Source organism: Calliphora vicina, chromosome 2, assembly GCF_958450345.1.
Source record: "Calliphora vicina chromosome 2, idCalVici1.1, whole genome shotgun sequence".
Lineage (NCBI taxonomy): Eukaryota > Metazoa > Arthropoda > Insecta > Diptera > Calliphoridae > Calliphora > Calliphora vicina.
This window is the reverse complement of record NC_088781.1, coordinates 3,614,153-3,623,928: the sequence shown is the minus strand read 5'-3', so window position 1 is coordinate 3,623,928 and position 9,776 is coordinate 3,614,153.

Genomic DNA, 9,776 nt, shown 5'->3' with positions numbered 1-9,776 from the left:
TATTTTCATAAAATTTTTTTCACAAATAAATTAAAAAAAAAAAATTTTGGCTTAAAATTTTTTCATTAAAATATAAAAAAAAAATTTTGAATTTGAAAAAAAAAATTTTTCACTAATAAATTAAAAAATTTATTTTCACAAATAAATTAAAAAAAAATAAATTTTGGCATAAAATTTTGTTTACTAAAAAATTAAAAAAAATTGTTTGAATTTGAATTAGCTCACTTTTATTTATTTTCATAAAATTTTTTTTACAAATAAATTAAAAAAAAATAAATTTTGGCTTAAAATTTTTTCATTAAAATATTAAAAAAAAAATTTTGAATTTGAAAAAAAAAAATTTCACTAATAAATTAAAAAATTTATTTTCATAAAATTTTTTGTCACAAATAAATTAAAAAAAAATAAATTTTGGCATAAAATTTTGTTTACTAAAAAATTAAAAAAAATTTTTTGAATTTGAATTAGCTCACTAACTTATGAGGGTTGCTCACACCAGTCACACTATTTCGTGTTATTATTTTATGACATACGACTTCATGACTACCGTGTGAATACCCTAATTGTTTAAATTAAAATTGTTTTTATCAGCTGACTAAATTATTTGAAGGCTATTGTCCATACATGGATTGAAGGCCTCTGAATTCAAAATTCAGGTTTAGAAGAAGTATTTTTCTACTTAGAATATAACAGAAACATTTTAGTTCCAATTATGGTTTTTAATTTCCCGACTTTTTTTGATTCCCGGGAATCGGTTTGTTCTACATTCCCGGGTACCCGGCTATTCCCGAAATATAGAATGATAATGTAAATTAGGAATATTATAGCCAAATTTCGTATAAAAACTTAGTGTTATAACTATTATATATCAGAGCTTCGAATTAATTAATACAATTTGAGCTTAATTCACTAAAATCTTAATCCGTAATTAAAAAATGTCAGCCTTTCATTCCATAAATCCATTCAGAATATTTAATTTTTTAAATTCATTAAAAAGCCTTTGTTTAAACTAAATTAATTTTGTAGTTAATTAATAACAGAATTTATTCAAACTTTGAATGATTAAATTGAGTTAACATTTTCTTTCTTGATTCAGTTTTGTTTTTATCATTTACAAAATTAATTGAAAAAAATTGTCATAAACCTTTTTGTAATAGATTTGAATTGAAGAAAAATTTAATCATTTCCTATATTTTTGAAGCTATTTTGTTATGGATTTGAAGAAGAAATTTTAAGAAATTAGAATGATTAAATAACAAATAAATTCTATAAAAAATGAATTCTGTTTTTAAATTTTCATACGAAAACCCCCATATAAATAATAATAATAAGCGATTTATTATTGCCGACATATAAGCAAAAACTGTAAAAAACATTTCACTGGTACAAATTTGTACCGGGAATTCCCGGGATAAAAATCTTAGATCTAATGAATAAATCTTTGTCAACATCAGTTGATAAAAGCAAAATGAGATTTTTTTCTTTTCAATATATTTTGATTTGAGGTTGAATAGTAAGTAGTTTGTTTACATTGCTATTCTCTATTTTCATTTCTTATTAACTTATTTCATAGTAGAGTACAGGTAACAACAAACTATTTAAATTAAAACTATTCTTTTTCTGTGAATTGATATCATTTTAATTTCAATTAAGCAAAAGCTGTATTTTTAAGAAATTGTTTCAATTAAAATCCGCCGTTAAAGTTTCATTAAAAATTACAAATATCTAAAAACATTCACAAGCGATTCGAAAAATGATCACTTATCGCTCAATTTGTGGCAAAAAAAGTTTCATACTCGAAGGTTCGAGAGCGACATCAATAACGAATCATTAGCAATATTGATAGAGACCTGTTTAATATTAAAATTTTTATAAAAATTCTTCACAATTTTTCGAACTTATTTTCCGATAAATTATCGAGAATTATTCGCGACACAGTCCTATTTCTACTTAACCAAAATTTAGTATTTATTTTTATCTCGGATCGTTATAGATAGCGGAGTCGATATAGCCATGTCCGTCTGACCATCTGTATGTTAAAATCAACTTTCCTTAGCCTTCAAATAACTTTCATACATGATTGCTATTTAAAATCACGAAAAACCAGGACAACCTCGATTTTTTACCTATTTCTGATCTATATGTGGATTATAAAGGCATTAATATAGACAATATGGATTTCTAATGACAGATATTTCAAAGACCTTTGCAACGGCGAATATAAGGCCATAGGAAGTCGGACCTACAGTGGGTCAAAGTCGGGAGAACTATTTTTAAACACGATTTTTTTCATACAATTTTTTCACTAATAAATTAAAAAAAAATTTGAAAAAAAATTAAAAAAAAATCCATAAATTTTTCCACTAACAAACAAAAACAACTTTTAAAAAAAAAAATTTTTTGGAAAAATAATTTTGGGTCAAAGTCGGGACAAATATTTTTAAACACGATTTTTTTTTCATAAAATTTGTTCACTAATAAATTAAAAAAAAAAAATTGCATAAATTTTTTCACTAATAAATTAAAAACAAAATTTTTTGAGAAAAATATTTTCTTAATTTTGTTTACCTAAAAATATTTAAAATTTGTATTTTAAAGTATAATTTAGTGAAGGGTATATAAGTTTCGGCATAGCCGAATATAGCTCTCTAACTTGTTTTTACTAGTAGTGGGATTTTCAAAATTCAGGGCCGGTATATGATCATTTTAATATTTTTTAGAGTAAATTACCGGAGTTACTGCTAGTGACATTAAGTTTTTTTCTATAGAATTTTGATGTAAAGTAATGGCTGAAAGATACGTAAAAATAATAAGAATCTACATAACTGATTCTATATGAGGTCAAAATTTGGTGAAATTCTACTTTCACAAAGTGGGTCAAAAGATCAATTGAATATTACTTTTGTTCCAGATGTCTACTAACTTAAAAATTTTAAACACAATTATTTCGAAATGGCAAACAAATTATACACTATTGTTTTATTAAGGGGACGATATGAGCAACGAAACATTTTCTAACTTTTAGTTGAGTTAGCGTTTACAAGAATAATTTCTTATTTCAAATTGAAAAACAAAAACACCGACTTATTGAAAAATAATTTTTATTATAATTACAATTTCAAAACAATTATTTTTAGTTATTTGCTTTTCAGGATTTGACTTGATCACGGCTACCGCGGTCAAATGAAAATTATGGCGCGTGAAAATATTCATTTAATCATTTTATCTCCAGTTGTTTATGGTCTATAACTTGGTAAGTATTTTTCTATGTTCTTCCACATTTATGAATGAGTTTATTTCAAATCATCTGCATATATTCTCAAAACATGTTCAAAGATAAAAAAAGCACATACAAACATAATGAACAAAAAGTCTCTAAGTTATTATAATAGTAATCAGTTGCTAGTCTTGTAAGGAAAAAAGACACCTGTGTCCAAAGACATCACTCTAGATAAAAATCAGTTAGAGGGGTCAGTGACGAATCGTATATACCCTTCTTTTACACCATTAATATGTTGTAAAGGAAAATTGTGTATGAAAAATTAAATTCTTCATGAAAATCCCGATTTTTTGTTAAGATTAAAAGATTATTTAAATACCAGTTTTTCTTAAGCCTGGTTTTTTGCTCATACCCATTTCGTATGATTTTCCGATGATATTTCACTGCAGACAACCTGAAAGGACAGTGAAATATTTAGAGCAGCCGCTATTTATGATTAGGATTTTTATCTGAAAATTACAAACGGCATGACAAACTTATTTCCATAATAAAAGGGAAGTATGTATGAAAATTGCTATAAAAGCAATATAATAGTTAAAAACAAATTATGAACAAAGAAGCTATTTAAAACAAAATATGAATAAATAAGAAATGCTCTAACTATGTTTTATGATTATCAGTATGCACATTAGGGTGGTCCTCAAATTTAAACTTCGTTAGTAATTGCTACTTCTACCTCAAACTCTAAACTTGAAGTAAAATGTGCAAATTCTAAACATAGTCAAACTTCGTTTTAATTGTCAACATTTTGACAATGTAGAATTGTTTTAGACCCTGGATTTCGGTGCATCTAAGGTCTACAACTATCGATAATTTAAATTTAAGGACCACCTTAATGTACAACTAGCACATTCAGTGTTTTTTCTTTTATTTTTCAATTATAATAATGTAGACATTTAAAATGTAAAAATATAAGTGAAAAAATATGTATATTTTACTGTTTACAAGTTCATCATCCTCCTCCCCTTTTCCTTTATTTAAATACGAGTTCAAACTTAAAAATATTTTAAAAATCTATAAATATTTTCAGATTGTTTTACAAAAACGAAAGAATCCAAAATATTCTCTAATTAATCTGGCAACCAACAGCTTAACGAAATTTCAAATAAACTTGAATGAGATTTCTCTCGATTTCGCCAGAATAAGATAAGGTTTTGACAAGTTGCCTACAATTTATTATTTTAAAGACATAATAAACCACTTGATCTTGTATTTCGAAAGCACTTTTTATTCTGCCCTCTTACTTACAACAAACGTCGTTTCTTTTTGTGTTTAAGTGTGCATTTTATATATACATACATACACTGGAGTGCAAAAGTGATGTAAAATTTAATCGCCCGCTAAACATTGGTAGAAAACTGAGGCAAACATGGTATTTTTCCCTTCCCGAGAAGAAATTAAAAGATTATTCTCATTTCCGGAAATTCTCAGTAAAATTTTTTCGTATAAGACTTTTACCACCGTTTTATAAAAGTATGTATAAAATAACTATATTTGGTTGCACAATCTTGGTCCAACGTTTTAAAGGGTATACATTACGAGTATGTATAATAACCGGTCTTGACTCACTCGTATTTTTTTTTAAAAAAATCTTATGAATTCCAACTACTTGTGTTAAATCTAGAAAACATGTGTAGTTGATTTTGAAAGAGAAATTTTCATACCAGATTGCATATGGGCAATTCCATATCATCGTACGTGACATTTATACGCCTATAGAGTGGAAAAGATTTTGCAAAAATAAGAGTATCTGAAAAATAATTTAGTTTTTATGTTCTATTAAAAAAAAAATAAGTTCTTTCGAAACACTGTTGTCTAAAATATCGAGCGAAATATGGGTATATAGTAAGTGACATAAAACGGAAGTAATTTTGAGGTACGTGTAGAAATATGCGAAAATTTACGAATCGTGATAGGCGTTATATTTTCTTTTAATTTCTTACACTAAACCAAATATTTTTCCTTTAAATAAAAACAATCTTTGGATAATTTTATAATAAATAAAATTTAATATTGTACGTGACATACCGTACGTGACTTATAGTATATATTCCGTAAATATACATACATATATATACAAAAATTAAAAAAATAAATAGAAAATAGCAAATATATATTCGGTTTCAATAAAGAATTTGATGATAGCAAAACAATAATCAGAGTCAAATTCATTTCATACTACATGCTAATTGGTTATTTCAAACGTAAAACTTCTTTGGCATCGGATTATCTGTAGCTAGCACCGAAAAAATCTATGGATGTTATGCAATCAACAAATTGGCCATCACAACGTATCTAAATATTGTAACATTAAGAAGAAAACATATAAAGAATTATCTACAAAATGTCTGGTTTAACTCAAAAAACATATTTATATTTTAATAATTATCTATAATTCTGTTTTAATATCATGAAAATCATTATAGTCCCACTTAAACTTTTTTCAGAACTGAATATATTATTCAGCCCAATATCCGCCAAAACCGAAACTTTTAAATTTTAATAGAGGGATAGATTTTAGGATTTTCATTATCTCAAAAAAAAAATCAAATATTTTGTGGTTTGTGTTTTGAGGCTGTGTATATAAAACAAAAAAAATGTTTTTGCCTTTGTCGGTTATATAATCTGAAAGGCAATATTGTGAAGAAGGTTTTAGACATCTAAATCAATGCATTAAGTTCAATCGGTCAATTCGTAAACAGGATTTTCGAAATTTCCCATACAAAATTTTTTCCCAATTTTAAACTTTTTAAAATTAGTTTATCTTGTAACCATCTCTCGTGATGTGTAAATCCACTAAAGGGGTGAAATTGGGTAAAATTGGTATCTTTATATCTCTGGAACTAATAAAGCTAGCAACGAAAATCCAACTTAATCTAAATTTATGCTAGAAATAAGTGGACGTTTTGTACTTTAGAACGGGCGAAACCCGAGTTTTAGTATTTTTTTTTATCGCATATCCCACAAATTTAATTTAAATGGAATTGCAGTCTTTCTTAAAAAATATAATGTTCTTATAAATATGAAACCTTATGAAACGAAAAATAGTTTTAAATTTCTAAAATACTAAGAAATTTTATTGAAACATTTCTAAAACCTTTATAAGCATTAACTCACTTTTGCACCACAGTGTATGTATTTGTAAATATGGCTGTGTGAATGTGTTTTATAATCTAATCATACTTAGTAGTAGATCGTAAATGTCCATTTTAGATAGAAATCTTAATTACCCGAAATTGTTGACCAAAAAACCAAAATAACAAAATAAAATTATACAATTAAATTACAGTTAGTAGACTAATGTTACCCGTAATTTCATACCTACAATTTTTAAATTTGAATTTTTGTGGGAAAATAATTTAAAATAATGGTGAATAATTATAATTATTTTCATTATATGACATTTAAAAATATGTTTGTTGGCTCTTGTTGTTGTTGTTGTTGCTGTTTTATTTAAGTCGGATGGACGTTTACAAACAAAATTTACGCACACCTGCGTAATAAAACAGAATGAAAGCGACAAGACTCTTTGAAAAATAAGGCCCAAATAAACACTCACAATACGTTCGCTACAACTGTTACTTACAGCTGCAGTTAATTGCATGTATTTATATACAGAACAGTCAAATCAGCACATCCCACTTCAAGGCGAAGTACAAAAGTTAGGTTGTTTTTATCTTTGAAGTTTTACTACAAAGTACGAGATCTTACATTCAAATACATACATATAAAATGTTAGGTATAATCTAAATCCGAAACATATCAATAAATACATGTCATTATAATATATAAATTATTCGAATAATCGAGGAAGATAATAAATGTTATTCGAATAAATAAAATTTTACAGTGTAGAATACAAAATAATAGATATCGATCCGTTTTCGCACAAAAGACGTAACCGACAAAAGCTAAATTTTACAGGAGACCATTTTTATATCCTCCACCACCACAAGTGGTGAATGAGGGTATATATAAGTTTGTCATTCCGTATGTAACATTGAGAAATATTCTTCTGAGACCCAACAAAGTATTTATTTTCTTGATCCTTATGAAATTCTAAGTCGATTGAGCCATGTCCGTCTGTGTGCCTGTGTAAAACACGCTCACGTCCAAAATACGCAAACAAAATTGGTAGACTTGCAAATTAATTGTTATCCCAAGCAGTTTGGTATTGAAAATCAGCAAAATCGGTTCAGTAGAACCAGAGCTATGAACCAAAATGTGAGACAATCTAAAAAAAATTGACACTTTTCACATATTTTTGGTTATTTGTGTAAATATATTGCAGATAATACCATAAAGCTTTACACACGTTATTTTTTTAATAAAAGGACTAACTCTGGTGAAAATTATAAGAATCGGTTCATGATTTCTCCTAGCCCCCATACAAATTTCTTCCCGAAATATGGTTCTATACGAAATATCCATACAAAATTCAGCAAAAATAAGTTTCGTGCTAAAAGAAATCACAACTAGGGTTTTTAATTTCCCGACCTTTTTTGATTCCCGGGAATCGGGAAATTTTTTTCTACATTCTCGGGTACCCGGCTATTCCCGAATTATATAATGATACTCTAAATTAGTAATATTATAGCCAAATTTCATACAAAAACTTAGTGTTATAATTAATAAATATCAGAGCTTCGAATTAATTAATAAAATTTGAGCTTAACCCCCAGTAACACGATGCCTGGTTATGTTTTAGCTAATAGTTATACTGTCAGTTTTCATACTAAAATAATTTTAACCGACAATATAACTATTAGTTAAGGCATAACCAGACTTCGTGTTAATGGGGGTAATTCACTAAAATCTTAATCCGTAATTTAAAAATGTCAACCTTTCATTCCATAAATCCATTCCAAATATTGAATTTTTTAGATTCATTCCAAAGCCTTTGTTTAAACTGAATTAATTATAAAGTTAATTAATAATAGAATTTATTCAAACTTTGAATGATTAAATTTTTGTTAAATCAAATCATTTACAAAATTAATTGAAAAAATTGTCTTAAACCTTTTTGTACTTGATTTTAATTGAAGAAAAATTTAATCATTTAATAAATTCTTGAAGCTATTTTGTTACGGATTTGAAGAAGAAATTTAAAGAAATTAGAATGATTCGATAAGAAATAAATAAATGAATTCTCTTTTTAAATTTTCATACGAAAAACCCCAAATAAATAATAATATAATAATAATAATGAGCGGTCTATTATTGCCATGATATAGGCAAAAATCTGTAAAAAACTTTTCACTGTTTTTTGGTGAAAAAAAACAGAGTTCTAACTTGTTTTCTATGTATTTTGGTCCGTTTTTAATTCCCGGGATTCCCGACTAAAAATCTCGGGAATCGGGTAGTGAAAAATTGGCAAAATTCCCGGGAAATTTGTACCGGAAATTCCCGGGATAAAAACCCTAATCACAACACTAAATTTTTTGTGGATCGGCCCATATTTGACCATAGCCCCCATATAAAGTTCTCTTCCGAAAATCACTTGAATTAGCATAAATCTTTATATATATAATTCTTCTGTACGTGTGTTAGTAACTGAACTCCTCCTTAACGGCTGTGTGTGTTTGATATATAGGAATAAAGGGCATGGCACCTCCCATACAAAGTAAAAATTTATTATTGCATATATGAAGTACTATTATAGTGGGAGTCTTCAAACTTTGCGTGAGTTATGGTAGAACAACGTTTGTCGGGACATCTAGTATCTTATAAATATCGCTATTAAGTTGAAATTCGTCATAAATAATCCCCATATATACCAAAATCGCTATACTTAATTTATGATAATCGGTCTATAATTGGTTATAGCTCCCATATATATCAACCTAAAAAATATGTATGCAGGTGGAGGGTATCATGTTCTCTATCTATGAACTGTCACTTTTAACACTATCTTGCTCTCTCGTTACAAGTTTTTAAAAGTAAACGAACAGAATCCAGTAACTTCCAGTGATAATTTGTACAAATTATCAAGTACGCGAACACTACTATTGTTTAGCGATCGCATTTTATCATAAATTAAAAAATAACACCACATAATTTACAACGGTATAGTGATAATCAAAGGAATTTATAAACAAGTATATTAAGGTATTGGACATTTTATGTATAAACACATTTAAAACATTAATATGTTCAAAATTTTCTTTTAAATTTCATATACAGTCCCGAACTTAAGTATTGGCACAGGATGCTCACTGTACTTTAAGGACGATTTAAAGGCCGTATAGTAGAGATTTTTAATAAAAAAATATATTTATCAGATAGATTGATGAATTCCCTACAAAATATAACCAACTTCATTTCAACAATTTAATACCATTATTTATTAATAACAAAACAACATAAAAAGTACTGCATTTCAATGAACAAAATTATTGGCACACTTCATTAAAAGCTAAAAAACATTTGATTTTGGAAGCAATATTACATAATTTAATATTTAGTTGCAAGTGACTTTCGTTTTATAACTGCCTCG